At 38.9% G+C, this 16,083-nt stretch overlaps 1 long non-coding RNA gene across 2 annotated transcripts in view; it reads left to right on the top strand.

The window, feature by feature from the left end:
* LOC144055284 (uncharacterized) overlaps window positions 1–4,802 on the top strand; it is a 128,167-nt gene extending 123,365 nt beyond the window's left edge. The window contains exon 4 of one of the 2 annotated variants that reach the window (XR_013294815.1): window positions 4,405–4,802. This is a non-coding gene — a long non-coding RNA (uncharacterized LOC144055284). Of the gene's footprint in view, window positions 1–4,401 lie in introns of both variants that reach the window. The other variant, XR_013294814.1, reaches the window with a different exon arrangement.
* The last annotated feature ends 11,281 nt before the right edge of the window (window positions 4,803–16,083 follow it).

The raw sequence follows: 16,083 nt of genomic DNA, 5'->3' as shown, positions 1-16,083 counted from the left end.
CACTTTCCAATGACAAACATCCCAAAAAAAAAAAAAAACCCTAACCCTTAGAACAAATGATTTGAGGCAGCTTTTAGGTCTGAAAATTAAATATATCTTTTCCACATCGCGAATGGCAGTGGTGGAAGTGTACAAATCAGACCTTAGGTTCAACGTAAGGTTCAATTAAAGCCTGACATCATCATAGTTTGGGGTTTAAAAGTTACGGTTTTCGCATCGGTCCCTTTGCTAATTTGTTGAGAAATGAAAAAGTTGAATTCTAAACAAAAAACACCACACGATTTGGCCTTGGGAAACGTGAATTAACAAGGATAATGTGAAGGGGCTTAAACTTGACCCCTGAGGGACGCCACAAAAACAGGCTAGGTTTAACTCATCCACTGCCACTGACGGCTATAGACGTCAAAAATTCATTTGAACTATTTCTATTAGTTTTAACTTTTTTTTCCACTTTTATTAAAACAGTATGAAAACCTAGAATTTTTTGGGGGGTAAATTTAGAACAGATATAACATTTTTGAATAATCGTGAGTTAACTAGTGAAGTCATGCGATTAACTACGATTTAAAAAAAATAACGCCTGACACTCCTAATTTTTAATAATTTTACTTTTCTTTATTTTTTTAAATCGCATCAGGCGATTAAAATTCTTAATTGTGATTAATTGCATGACTTAAATAGTTAACTCACGATTAATCACAAATTTTACATCTGTTCTAAATGTACACTTTTTTCTAGGTTTTCATACTCAGCAAAAGTGGGGGGGAAATGTTAAACTAATAAAAAATAGTTAAAATGAATTTTTTGACGTCTATAGCCGTCAATGGCAGTGAATGAGTTAAGTCAAGTCAAAAAAATTCCTGGCAAAAATATCTCTGTGCCCCCCCCCCCCCACTATTAATATTGCGTTTGTAGAATAAGAATTAAGAAGACGGAACCCCGTTTTTATGCAGCAACGCCCCCTACTGTTGACTGAAATTGACGTCAAAAGTGGATTCGCCTTGCAAATGTCACGGCTCACCAGTTTTCTGGATTTGGTCACGTCATGTTAGCTAGCTAACTATAGGAGCTAGCTGACGGCTAGCGCCTTTTGTCGATGACTAGAAAGCCCGGCGGCGACCTGGCGGAACGTTGTCCAGCGACCGATCGCTTGACGTCGATATATTTTTGCGACTCACACAAAGCTATTGATTTTTTTACAATCTGGAAGCCTCATTTTCACTCGAGAGGGGTCGCCGTTAGCTTGCATGCTAGCTGGCAGCTAGCACCGCTTGTCACAGCGCGTCAAGCCCCGTGATGACCTTGCGGAATGTTGAAGCGCATATATTTTTGTGTTTCCCCCACGTAGGGATAATCATCTTGAAGCCTCGTTTTATGTGCTTGGCAATGTTTTTAATCGTTCAAATTTAGAACGTTTTTTCAACAACTCCATTCTGTGTATGTATTTTCAGGTGTCAAGGATTTTAATTTAGCCTCAGTCAGGTTTGCGAATAGCGAGGGAGGGATCACCGTTTTCTTCTGTCCTTAAATAAAAATTAAAAACTCTTTGCACAGATTGCTCGCAAATGTGCTGAAAAAGTGATAGAAAATCCTTTCCAAGTTGCCTTTTTCTACATATGGAATCTATTTAACACGCTCTGAGCTAAATGCCTTCTTTGACAGCACTTTGCAGTCACTTGAGAATAGCACCTTTGCATCTTTGTCTGTCAGTGTAAAAGCATTTACATGTCTTATAACTCGGTGTGCTGCCGTGAATAATTCATGCGGTCCCACAATAATAAAAACATAAATCACAATACGCCAGCTCGCCGAACACACGAGCGTATTGTATGGAGGAGTAATAATTCGATTAGAAATGACAATAAACGCATTCGCGTTGTCGTCCTTATCGTTTCTAAAGAAAACATCTGCCAGCCGGCTGATAAAAAAAAAAAAAAAACGCTCACTCTGTGTGATAAAAGTGATAGTTTAGCTCAGCGGGAGCTAGAAGTCGCTAAAAGCCGGTCGGGGCGCCAATCATCCCACCTGCACCGTCAACCGCCCCGACAGGCAGGCTGCGTTAGCGCTAACATAGAGATGATACGGAAATGCTGCGTTCCAGTTCATCCATTGGCAGCTAAAATGACTCGAAGAAAGCAAAAGCAAAGGTGACGTTGATATTTTAGGCGAAAATTAGCATCATTTGTAATTTGCCAACCAATTTTAAGCGACATGGCTGTTAGCTCAAATGGCACATCAATTAATAAGGCAGTGAAATGAATGGAAATGCCATTTAATCCGTTCCAGACCCACATTTTTGTTTAAATAAGAACAAAAATAACACTCTATAATATTGTAATTAAAAGCATAATTAACTCATTCACTGCCATTGACGGCTTTAGACGTTAGTTTAAAAAAAAAATCCACTTTTGCTAACAAGAGTATGAAAACCTAGAAAAAAAATTATTATAAATTTAGAACAGATATAAAATGTGTGATTAATCGTTAGTTCACTAGTGAAGTCATGTGATTAATTACAATTAAAAATAATAATTGCCTGACGGGCCTAATTAAAAAAATATATATATTAAAAATAAGGGGCGTTTAATTGTAATTAATCGCATGATAATTTTATATCTCTTATTAACGTACAACAAAAAAAATAGGTTTTCATAAAAAATTTAATTAAATGAAAAATTGTTAAACTAAGAAATAGTTCACATGATTTTTTTACGTCTATCGTCGTCAATGGCAGTGAATGAGCTAAACCGTATGCACATTTTCATTTAATGCTACAATCCAATTCATTGTGCTGCTCCTCCTGGTATGCCCACCTTGGCCACCGGGAGGCACTACAATACAATACAGTCATGCATGCGGACACAAATGAAGAAGAAGAAGATGACGATGATTTGCAACATGCCTATGAGTATTGTTCTAAATGATCTATCTGTTGTTCCAACATTTGTGTTGCTGAAACCGGCTAACCGTTAGCATGTCAGTTAGCCTAACCCTGTTGTCAGCCCGACCCTTTTCCCACATCATTTACCCTGAAATTGTGGTTTTATTCCGTAACATCCATTCGACTTTATTGCTTCCGGATGATCTTTGCGCCCGCGTGTCTCGCCTCACATTCCCGCTAGCTTGTTGTGCGCGTCACTCAAGGGCGCCAAGTGGGCCAGCTCCAAACTGTTTGCAATCTAATTATGGACGTCTCGCTCGCTGTCAGTCACGCAGGCAAGGCCGCCTTCGGCCCGTGGCCGCGCGTAATGGCCTGTGAAAGCGGCGCAAGGGCACGTAGCCTTTATCTGCGGTGCGTGCGTCCTCACACTTTCAATCACGAGAAAAACAACACTCGCGCTCTCTCTGTGAGTGGACACACTTGAAAGTTTTATGTGGCAGTAATGCTCTTGTTTATGAGATGAGATGCGCTGGAGTCCGGTGCCAATCAACCGTACCCGGAGATAAAATGGCAGCCGTTTCCAAAGCTTCGGCATGAACAGCAAAACAAGGCCATAACAAGAAGGCAAGATTTTGATGCTGTTTGTGTCGTGCCGTAGACAGCGAACCAATTTCAATTTGAAGTGACTCGGTAAGATGCTGTCATATTAATCAATGGATGCTATCGATGCTAATGGCCTTTGCGTTAGCATTAAGCTAAGCGGACTTTCCAAAGGCAAAGCTGTGGGGTTATTCCACTGCTTAAATGGTCAGAGCGCCACAACATAGATGCTAATTAGCTTTAGCATTAGCTTAGTGGGCGTATGAGTGTTTATGTTTAGTTTGGCAGTAAACGTAAAAGGATACTTGACTCATTGAGACATATTCAGCAGTAAAAAGTTCATATTTGCCCAGAATGAATTATTGAATTGAATAACTTCATTATTTTTCATGTACAATTAATACCTTTAAAAACTAGGGGGGCGGGGGATGCATTTTTGTTATGAATTTTTATTTTTCTCACAAAATACTTTTTTTTTTTCTGGTTCGGAAAATTAACAAGTTCATGCTAAAGGTGTAACAAAACCCGATCTGAATCGGAAAATCATTTTTTATAAAAACATATGAGTGACATTAAACTCTCTTGTTTGTTTGATTTTGGAAAAAAACAATTCCAGGATTTTATTTTTTGTGTGTGTTTGAAAAACATGCATTTTTACCGGGGTTGGGGGGGGGAGGTTAATATAATGACTTTTTTTTTTTTATTATTGAATCAGATAATCTGTTTTGATTTAAAACATGTGAGTGCATCGAATCGAATCAAATTGCAATAAAAACTTCTTAATATTGAATCATCTTTTATTGGAGGGATGGAAAAATACTACACTTTTCTTGAAAGTCCACACTTATTTTCTCAAATTTAGCCTCAGATTATGCAATTTCATTTTTTAACACGGCCCCCAATCCTTCTTCTTATCCCAGCAGAACAATCGCACATTTTGCCCAGAAAGTTCCCGCGCCGAGCCCCCCTGCTGGTCGCCTTCCAGAGGCGAGATAAGGCAGACTTGTTGCTTCGCTGCAGCGTGTGAGCATCAGGAGATGAAGCTGGATGACGGAAGGAGGGAGGAAGCAGCAGCGGGAAGCCCCCAGACAAGCAATCATTTAACTTTAATCTGAGCTCTGCAGGTGGACGCCGAACAAGTGAGCAGATTTACTCCCCTACATCGAACGTTATCACGCGCACACTCGCAAACACACACAAAGAGGGATCGCTGAGAGAAGTTACAAGCGGAATTACACTGATTGCCAAAGAGGTCACCCTTGATAAGGAGGGAATTGCTTGGAAATTGTGTTGACGTGCTGGCGGCGGGTGCGAGCAAGTCGGAGATGGGAATCAGTGGGCAAATAGGAGGGGTGGGGTGGGGGGGCGGGTGCAATGGCGGATTTTCACACGCTGAAGTCCCCCGAAAGATGTGGAAAGTGAGGAGACGTATCCGAGATTCACTTATTGTCGTAAGTTTGTCACTTTTTTCGAAAGTCATTCAAATTTATTTATTTAATTTATATTTAAATATAAAATATATTAAATATATATATATAATATAAAATATAAATATATTTATATATTTTATATTTATTTAATTTTGTTTTTTTTCTCGGAAAAAATATGAATGTATTCTCAAACTGTTGATCCCTTTTAATTTGGGCATGTTTGACTTTTTTTCTTGAAAAATACTACTTTGTCACACACACAAAAATCCCACTTTAATCTTCTGAATTTGTAACATTAAAAAAAATACTGCTGTCAAAGTTAAAGCTTTAACTCTGCAGTTAACTCCAGAGTTAAAGCTTTAACTTCGCAGTTAACTCCGGACTCAGCTTTAAAGTTTTAACTCTGACTCAGCTTTAAAGTTTTAACTCTGATGTATTATATGGAAAGAGGATTTTTTTTTTAAATGCTGTCAATGTTAAAGCTTTATAGCTTTAACTCTTGAGCTAAAGCTTTAACTCTGCAGTTAACTCCGGAGTTAAAGCTTTGACTCAGCTTTAAAGTTTTAACTTTGATGTATTATATGTAAAGATGATTTTTTTTTTTTTTTTGTGCTGTCAATGTTAAAGCTTTATAGTGTTAACTCTTGAGTTAAAGCTTTAACTCTAAAATTAGCTCTGGAGTTCGTTAAAGCTTAAAAAATACATCTTTACGGATGTGATAGTGATTTTTTTTTTTTAAACAATCTGGCTTGATTTTTATGATGATAATGTAAGATTATAACTTTTTGTAAAACTGCTTCTTTATATTTAATGTTTTTCTGGAAATAGGGTCCTTTAGCACTATCGCGTTTTTTGTTGTAATTCCGACTTTATTTTAAGAACTTGCTGACTTTTTCCGGTGAACAACACAAACCCATTGTAATGTTTTGTGTCATCTTAATAGACTGCACGTGAGATTCACTCTCTTGAGACGACATGAAGTAATAAAATGCAAAAAGCCTGCAGAAACATTCCAATGAAGGCGATTGGGCATGTGGCTAACGAGCAGGTCCGCGAGTTCATATTTCCGCGGCTCTTTCCAATACCAGTCTATCCTTTTTTTTGATTAAAACTTTCCCCTAATGATTGTTTTCATTTTGCCGTTTCTTCGGGGGGGAACCGACGCGCTCGCAGTCGAGTAATCGCGCGTCTGCCTTTTCCCCAAAGAGATTTTCAGCTCCTTTGAGTTCATTGTTTTTCATTTTCCGGGGCCGCGACTTTGCTTCACTCTGCGTGCGCTCTCATCAGCATAACGCTTTTGCGCTCGACTCGCTCGGATTTCCCAGCGGAGGAGGCAGGCCTGGAAAGCAGGGCTCATTTATTTACTTTTCGCACTATTCTTCCCTATAAATGCTAGTTGCTAATAAGGTCTCGTTAGCATCACCTTTTTTGAGACAGGCGTGCAACAATACAGTGGGCCACCCCAAAAAAAAAAAAAAAACACGGTTCAGTACCAACCAGTTCATCAATCAGAAATATTAATGTTTGATGCAAATGATCCCCCCCCCCCCCCCAAAAAAAAAATTTTTTTACCGTTTTTTTTTTCATTTTTCGGTAATATTTGCTAGTGGAGCAACATAGTGAAGATAACTTGTTTTTTACTTTACTATTCTGTCTAGCAACAAACATTGTGAATATTTACAAAATCTGCATACAAATGATGTTGCTTTCTAATATATTGTCATTTTATTTTCAGTGAATCCTGACTTTTTTTTTTGTGGAAAGTACAGCGCCTTAATGGTGCGGGCTGGCGCCACGAGCTAAGCGAGGTTCGTCCCTTTGCCCTTCAAACAACGCCCGTCCTCTAGTCAACAGCTGTTGACATGCTCTCAATTATTGCGGCAGCGTGCCTCGGCGTCGCGTCGGACGAGATGAACGATCGGCCTAATTTGTGTCCTGGGCCGAGCCATCCATCACGTGTGGGTGGGAGTGTCGCCTTAGTGAGCAGAAGCATTGAAGTCAACACTTTGCTGCACACCTTGATGTTAAATGCACTCAGCGGACACTTCATTACATGCGTGCTATGTGGTGGGTGTGGACAGACATGTTGGAATTGTCTGTATGTGGATGGACAGACAATTCAGTTCAATATTTTTAGGTAGTTAGTCGGTTGGTTGGTTAGTTAGTTAGTTAGTTAGTTAGTTAGTTAGTTAGTTAGTTAGTTAGTTAGTTTGATGGTTAGTTAGTTTGATGGTTAGTTAGTTGGTTAGTTGGTTGGTTAGTTAGTTGGTTAGTTAGTTGGTTAGTTAGTTAGTCATGAGGTGAGTCAGACTCTGTTAGTTTCTTAGTCAGCTCACCAATCTAGTAGTTTGTTATTCAGTCAAGCAGTTTGATTATGTAGTTTGTCAGTCAGGCTGTTATTTAGTCAGTTGTTTGTTCTGGAAGTCAGTCAGTTAGTTTGTCAGTAAGTAGGTAGGTAGTAAGTCAATTATATTGTTAAGTAATTTCTTCAATTAGTTAGGTTATTATTTAGTCAATAATTTATTTGTTCAGTAAGTTAGTCGGTTAGCCTGTCAATTCGGTAGGTAGGTCAATTATCTAGTTATGTGGTTAGTCAGGTTTTCAGTTACTTAGTCAGGTTGTTATTCAGTCAGTGAGTTAGTTGTTCGGTAAGTTAGTTTGGTACTAGGTGGGTAGAAAGTCAATTATATAATTATGTGGTTGGGTTAGTCAATGAGGTTGTTATTTAGTGACTTAGTTGTTCAGTAAGTCAGTCGGTTGGTTAGTTAGTTAGTCTGTTTGGTTAGTTTTGGTAGGTGGGTAGTTAGGTAATAAATCTGTTAGTTATTCAAGCAGTAAATTGGTCAGTTATCAGTCACGTTGCCAGTCAGTTAAGTCATCCAGTCAGTTAGTTAGACCCCCACACCCATTCACAATTAGGTTCTGATTACTATCATGAACCAGCTCCTGGCAGAAAAAAAGGTTGGGGACCACTGAGTTAGACAGGCACTTGCTCAATTATTTGGTCAGGTATGTAAGCAGGCAGTCAATGAAAATGTTATATGGCTACCTTGTCAATCTGCTGGTCAGTCGGCCAAAGGTTTAGGGGGACAAATTCTCGTAGTTGAGTCATCACGATATTGTATGGCCAGAGATGATTTTCTGTACAACATAACCAATTTTTCAACACTCAAAGGGGTGGAGGAAAAACGGATGTGACGCTTCAGGACGGACTGCAACGTCTCGTGTCCCTTCGAAGTGCTGAAGCGGCTCATTCGTGTTGATGCCACCAGAAGAAAGTTACATCCCTTCAGTTGCTGCCCTGAGTGATCGACGCCTCCTATTTGTGGATATAGCAACCCAAGGTTGATTCTTCGTCATGCCTTTTCAGGCTTTTCTCATTCTCGAGCAAGCATCGAACGCCTCCGCATTCATTAGCCCGTCTACGACTTGAATTTGTCACCCATCTTTAGCTGTACGTTTGCCGAGTGGATTTCCACCTCCGCCTCTCTCGGGAAATCAACCTGACTGAGCGACAAACATAGCGTTAGACAGGTCGTGTCATCGCGGGCATAAAAACGCTCCGTGTCAGGTGAGCACAAGGACGCCGAAACAAATTGACTTTTTTTTTCTTTTTTTTTTTACATGGGAGTGTTATGTAAGGACATGCGGGGAATGCAGCGTATTAGTTTGAGTCGTCTTAAATCCCGCGGCAGTCAGCTTTATGAGCGCTCCATCGAGAGGCTTACTTCACAAAATGTCAGACTTACTTTCCTCCAAAGTGCTGATGATCGCGTCGCAGCTCAGCCACTAAAGAAAAAGGAAAAAAGAGAAAGCACAAGTGTGCGTTTTAAAGCGCTGAATTCTTAACACTTGTTGGGGAAAATTCTTACAGAAAGTCTCGCAATCACGCTCAAAGTGGTGAAACCAAAACTATGTTTGGGAATTTGGCAGACGGCACCGCACCAGGTTGGACGTTCCAGGGGGCCGAGGGCATTTTCTATTGCATGCAATTTGGTGATAGAAAGTAGACAAGACCTTAGACCAGCTAAAAGCAGGTCCAAGTTGTGGCGCAGGTCATGTGACACGATTTCGGTTGATTTGATCGAACCCCAGGCAGACAGATTCTCCGCTCTGCTGATATATGTAGTGAATGTTATCGCATCGAACAATCTGAATTCTTGTACAAATAAATTCATTGAACACATTCTTATCATCATCTTCATTATATATAGTTTTAAAAAAAAAAAACACCTTGGACCATCCTGGGTCAATCAATCAAGTAATTTGTCAGTAAGCTATCCAGTGAGTCAGTTAACCAGTATGTTAGTCAAGTCATTTGTTGGTTATTCACTTAATAAGTCAGTCAGTAAGTCAGTCAGTAAGTCAGTCAATCAGTTAATAAGTCGAAACCAAGTCAGGCTTTTAATGTTAGTTAGTTAGTTAGTTAGTTAGTTAGTTAGTTAGTTAGTTAGTTAGTTAGTTATAGTAAGTTAAACCGTGTCTGTTAGTTAGTTAGTTAGTTAGTTAGTTAGTTAGTTAGTTAGTTAGTTAGTTAGTCTGCCACCCAGTGAGTGAGTCAAGTAATTTGTCATTCTGCCACCTAGTTAGTTACTTAGTTAGTTAACCCCCAGTCTGTTAGTTAGTTGTAATTTGTCAGTCTGCCACCTACTTACTGTACTTACTTACTTACTTACTTACTTACTTACTTACTTACTTACTTACTTACTTAGTTGGTTAGTTAGTTAGTTTTATGTGGACCATTCCGGATCTTGTTCGAATAACGATGGAGAATAATGAAGAAACTTCTGGACACAGATTTCTTTGACTGATACAGTTTCATTTAATAAGGCAATCCAACACTCAGACCTTTCTTGCTTGGTTATTTCTAGGACTGGAGAGTGAACAGCATCACATTCCCTCAATTAGTTAATTTATTCATTCATTCATTTGTTAATTTATTCTTTCATTTCGATCAATTTACATGCTAAAGTATACTCCACTTGCTCAATAACTCAATTTAATGTCACCGCTATAACAAACAGTGGCCGGCAGTGTATATTTGCTCAACCGCAGATGGGCGAGGCCTCCGTTAGGTCAGCAATATTAAGCATATTTCAGATTTCTGGGGAGATTTCCCAGTAGCCGAGCTTTGCAGTGCGACAGGAAGCGTAACGGTGAGCAAATGCCATCATTCTCATCACTCCGCCGACGCGCTTTTTATAGAGGCTGTGTATATGCTAATCAGCGAAGAGTTACGGCGCACTAAAAATCAGGCGGGTAAACAAGCAACCCGGGCAAAAATATGGCGCGAGTCAACCTTGAGGAGAGGCGGTGGTGCAGTGCAGCCGTTAACCGACGCCCATGCTCATGACATTAATTAACACCGCGCCGCCAATCATCTCAACCATCTGTTTTAATCACACTTGCCACCGGGATGAGACTCCGTTGCCTCGATCATGCGGCAAACATGCTGCGATTTTGCACACTTGTGTGATCCTGTTGGATTTAAGAAAAAATGGAAAAACTCATTTTCAACTTTTTGATTATATTTCTACAGACACAAAAACAAAAGGCACTATTGTCTAATTTTCATTCATTTTTATTTTGTTTATTTTTAATGATTATTTGGGGATTTTAAAACAGACATTGAGAGGTTTCTATTTTTCATTCTTTTTTCTTAAAACTTTTTTTCTTTTTAATTAGGTATTTCAAATTCTTTGTGGATTTCAACAAAATACTTTCTATTTTTATTTTTCTAGTACTGTATCATTTTCACATGCAGTTTTTTTTTTTTTTCATATTTACCTTCTTCAAGTGTTTTAATGTATTCATGTACAATAACTGTTGTACTTTGTAAAACAGAGTAGTTAAAGAAATAAATAGAATTTAAATTATTAATAAAATAAACAGTGCATCATGTCTTCATGCTGCAATCCAATTGACCCGAGGCAGTGAGGCACGGGGCTGGCTGAACACAAACTCCTGACAAGAGTCGAGACAGACACGAAACTAACCACAAGAAAATAAACGTTATGATCAACTCATTCACTCCCAGCCCTTTTCACTGAAGCAACCCTCTTCGCTCCCGGCCGTTTTACTTAATTTTGACTGATTTTGCAAGGCCCACAGAATATTGCGTTCTATTGCTAAAAAAACATGGAACCTACCAAAATAAAGGTTGTATTTTCATCTGGAAAAAATGTATATTTTTGTCTGTTTCCGTTTTGCAGAAATTAGAATATAGCCAAGTTTCATCATTATTCGCAAATCTGTTAAGAACTTTGGGTAAATTTGCTTTTTTTCAACATGGCCCTGGTTGATCTCTTTTGCTCTGCAGCCACGTGCTGACCGTTTTTGTAATAACTACCATTTCCTCAACCGTTCTCTCCAGTTGAGAGGTAGCATCAAAGGCCTTCTATATGCTCCAGCATAAAAGACATTCAAAGGTATAAATGTGTCTTTGGGACACTTAAAACATTTAAAATAGAACGTATTTATACATTTTTGGGAGCAAATGAGTTAATCACTGCGTGTACCAATACCGCTAGTCATTTGTTACACAAATGTCATTTAACACAATGACTGACAAACAAATGTGACCAAATACCTTTTTTTCTGATTTCGGAGAAATGACCCAAAACCCAAAGAAATCTTCACCCCCAAAAAAACTCAGATAAATATTAAAACATAAATTTTCTCCAAATAACGGGGGATGGGGAAAGACAAAAAAGAAAAATATTGAAAGAAAAAATAAGCAAATTGGTCAAACCCGTGGGTGCCGAGCCGCGAGTATGCAGAGGTGTGTTTGTTTATGCATCAAAACAGCCAATCTATTTTCATTTCATTTTGTATTTACGTGTTGGTTATATGTTTCATTTGCCTTGATTTGAGTTCAGCCTAACCTATATGACCAAAACATTTAGCTATAATAACTCAGATATTGTTTATTGTAATACAGATTAATTTACTGCTTGTATATGTTAAAAAAAAAAATGCATGGGAAAAAAATTGCCTTATTAAATCTCAATCTCAATCGCAATACTGAAGGAGAAAATATCTTGATTCGATTACTTTTCAAAATGCTGCAGCCTTAATCAAAAGCGTGTTAGTACCGAGTTAAAAGTGTGCAACTTTTGCACGGTTGCCTTTGGTGTCTTCCGTGAAGTGACTCCACACCTTCCCGTCCTCTGCGTGTCCTCTTTCATTATCCGCCCAGCCTCGCTGGGACCGCTTCCTCTTAACTCACTCTCTCATCTACTTTACCGCCGTCTAATTGGATGCCAATCAGAGAGGACGGCCGAGGCCGGGACATTCTGAGTCGCGTGACTAAAGAGACGGCTCGCCAACATTCAGTGGACTCAATGAAATGCATAAGCAAACGTTCCTTTAGCATGTATAGGAGTGTTTTCATTTTTATTTGATTTCATTTTTTAAACACCAATGCATTTTTCCATATATATTTTAAGATTAAAGCAATTTACAACAAATATATCAATTCTTCCTTTAGGATCGCTAATTTATTTTTCCAATAACGTTCCTTGTGTGCTCATAATTTGTTGGTGATTTATTTACTTTGTATATAAAAAAACATGTTTTTACTTCTTAATTAATTTTCTAATCCAAATATATTTTTATCCATGTGGTTTTAAAAAATGAAATGAAAATGAAATTTTTCTTCAAATTTTTACATTTTCAATTTGTAATATTTTTGAATTCCAAAATATACTCATAATTGTAAATTAAAGTAGCTACAAAAACTACTTCTATTTTTTCATTTTCTTTTATTAAGTATTGTTGTATTTGTATTTTTTTTTAATCCGTTATAATTCTAATTGTTTATACTGTCGTACTATCGGTTAAAACACAAATAAGTGTTTTTTTAATTTATATTTTATTTTTATATTTTTAATATTCTCTTAATTGCATCCTAAAACAAATCATCAGATATCTTTGTACATTAACAAAAATACTGATATATATATATATATGTATTTATAATTATTTGTTTCTGGTTAAAACAAATTAAGTACATATTAAATACATATTATTGCAATTTTTCATACATTTTTCCAAAGATAATTTATTACATGTTGATGAAAATATGAAACAATGTGATTTCTTTTCATTATCCTCTTTAAAAATATTTTTTACAAAGATTTACTGATTTTAAAAGATGTACAGTTATTTATTTATTTTTTATTCCTCCCTTTTCTCCCCACAGATCCATTTTTTGAGCTTTATGTTCAACAGCTTGAGCGTTTTAACTGTTCCGCAACTCCAAAGCACATTTCACGCTGAAAAACATCTGGCCTCTCCGCGCCTGACTTTACCGCGACCATTTACCACGCAGGTAAATATTTGAAAGGCAGCAAGCAGGCTGGTGGGTGCGGAGGCCTGGAAAGTGCTGGGCGTGCACCCGCGGCCCTTCCGGTGGCGCCGGCGTTCCTCTCACCGCCTAATGAAAAATGCGATCATCGTAATTGCCATCGACCCTCGCGGGCGGCGACGCAATTGGTCGCTCGGTGACCCCCGCGGGCGTCCTCTGGGCAAGGTCCCGACAGGCCGCCGCAGCCCCGGACGTGGCTGGAATATTCACGAGCGACGCCGGCGGCCTTCCATTGATTTGTTCGGGATAACTCAGGACGAATGGTCGCCTCGAACGACCATGAGTCTGCCTTCAAAGTCGTCGTTATCAATCTGTCTCTCGTTTAACGCGCAAACGCAAGGGCAAAGTTTTTAAAGGCACTAGTAAAAAAAAAAAGGCATAAAACAAGAGTCCACACAAAGCTAATGTAAAGTCGCAATGTTTAAGTCAAACACTTTCCATGGACAGAACAACTAGTGCAGTCCAACCGTTTGTGAATCTCGGCTTATCGCGTCTATTGGGTAAAGAAAGGTAAGAAATGTAGGCAGCTGACACCCGAACGCATGTATGTATATGTTTCGTGTAAACAGAATACCGCTATGCATCTTAGGTAAGTATTAAACATTGAGCACATTTAGGATTGTTTGTGTTGGCCTGTTTGGGACCCAATTGTTGGAACAAACAAACTCTTAACACATCTCAGACCAAAAGAGAATCTAAAGATGGAGGAAAATCTACATTTGGCGTCCTTTGTCAGGAAGGGGCAAAAACAGCCACATTTTTTTGTGTACCCAGACTTAGAAAATGAGACAGCCTCTTAGTTAGTTAGTTAGTTGGTTAGTTAGTTGGTCAGATTGCGCAAGAGAGTTAGTCAGTTAGTTTGTTGGTCAGAGTGTGCAAGAGAGTTAGTCAGTTGTTTGATCAGTTAGTCAGTCAGTTAGTGACTCACTCCTTCGGTGAGTTATTCAGTCAGAGAGAGTAAGGGGGGATAGTTAGTTAGTTAGTTAGTCAGTCAGTCAGTCAGTCAGAGCGTGTAAGAGAGCTAATCACTCAGTCAGTTAGTGAGTCGGTTGTTTGATCAGTTAGTCAGTCAGTGACTCACTCCTTCGGTGAGTTAGTCAGTCAGTCAGTTAGTTACTGAGTTAATTAGTGGCTCAGTCCTTGAGTGAGTGAGTGAGTGAGTGAGTTAGTTGATCACTTAGTAAGTTGTTCAGGCAGTTTATTAGTCAAGTAGTGCACTCCATATTGTTCCAATTGCTTCAAGACATGATTGACAATCGACAGAATTTTGGAGAATCAAATCACTGATTGGTTTGACAAGCTTTTGAGCCTTGGCAGAGGTCTCTCTCCGTCTATTTTTCTCGAGTGCGCCCGTATTGTTTACGACCACCTCGACTAGATTTCTTTCCCCTCCAATATTGCAAAATTGACGATGAACAACAAGGAAAATAAATTAACTCGGCTTTGGCATTTAATTAGCGTCTGATTATTTTCTCATTGTTCTTTGTTCTGGGTTGATTAGCTGGCACGCTAGGAATCCTCAAAAGCTCATTTTCACTCATTTGCTTTTCTTACGAGGCGCCGCCGACCGCGTTGAATGTTAAACATGTTGCCTGTTGTTCATCTCACTTGTGAGCAGCGGGACGCCGCTTCGTGCTCGCATTATCACCCGCTTTGTTTGCCAGGACCAACAGGAACAGGAAAACGCTGGCGGGTGATTGGGCCAAAAGTAGCAGGAGCCAATCAGATTTGAACGTGGATGTGTGGAATCTGCCTTCAGGCCTTCGCTGCTTTTCTTTCCAAAACGAAACGTGATTTCTTAAAACTGTTTTGTCAGTCACAGTTGAGTTTTATTGTTAAACTGTTGCTAATTAAAAGATAATTAAATATGTATATATAAACATGAAAAATGTATATAAACCTACACCCACCACAATGCTGGATTGTTTTCCTCTGAGCATGTTGGGTTACTTTTAGCCAAGGTTGGGTTCATTATTTGGACCCAGCAGATTGGGTTGAAGATTGGATTTGGACGGGCTGAAGAGTTTAAACTAGTTGCCATTTTGGACATTTGTGTACTCAAGTTGAAATAAATTTACTTAAAAGTTACTTCTTCTTTTTCTTAGAGATAGTTGCTAATATTTTTTTATTATATTTTTTTAACCACAGCTATACTGATACTGAGACTAACTCATCAGTGTAGGTCATTTTTAGGCCTTGTTGGATCAACAATATTAACCCACCGTGATTGGTCAAATCCTCAACCCAATGCGCTAGTTAATAATCCAGCATTGGTCCTTTTTTTTGGACCCGTTGCGGTGTTTGCTATTTCACACAATTTGAAGGCATAATGTCCATACTGCAAAACGCTGAGCCAGCGTTCTTCTTAACAAGATGGTAACGATGCCGTCATAATGCCGTGTGCGTTGAAAGCCTTTCTCAGCCGCATAATGCAGGGGGTCTGTTTAGAACATGGCGACTCACACACACACACACACACACACACACACTCTCATACACATGACCTGTGAAAAACGTCATTTTTGTTCTTTTGTTTTACACAAAAACAAGGCATAGAGCATGTTGCTAGGTTTCGACACCTGATGTTATGCTAGTGGTATACTTGCTTGTGTCAGTGCAGTTTAGTTTTTACTCCCAGATGATGATGATGATGATGATGATGATGGTGAGCAGCAGCAGCGTGTCAGTGTCACCGGGATTCAAGTGATTCATAATGAATGTAAAAAGCAGTTTAAAAATACCTTTTTCAATTATTCACGCCTTTCCCCACTGGCAACCGCTGAAGCTTTTTGATGCCAGGCAAG

Source organism: Vanacampus margaritifer, chromosome 7 (genome assembly GCF_051991255.1).
Source record: "Vanacampus margaritifer isolate UIUO_Vmar chromosome 7, RoL_Vmar_1.0, whole genome shotgun sequence".
NCBI classification, from domain to species: Eukaryota; Metazoa; Chordata; class Actinopteri; order Syngnathiformes; family Syngnathidae; genus Vanacampus; species Vanacampus margaritifer.
The sequence above is the reverse complement of the archived record's forward strand: the minus strand, read 5'-3'. Positions and strand labels throughout refer to the sequence as shown.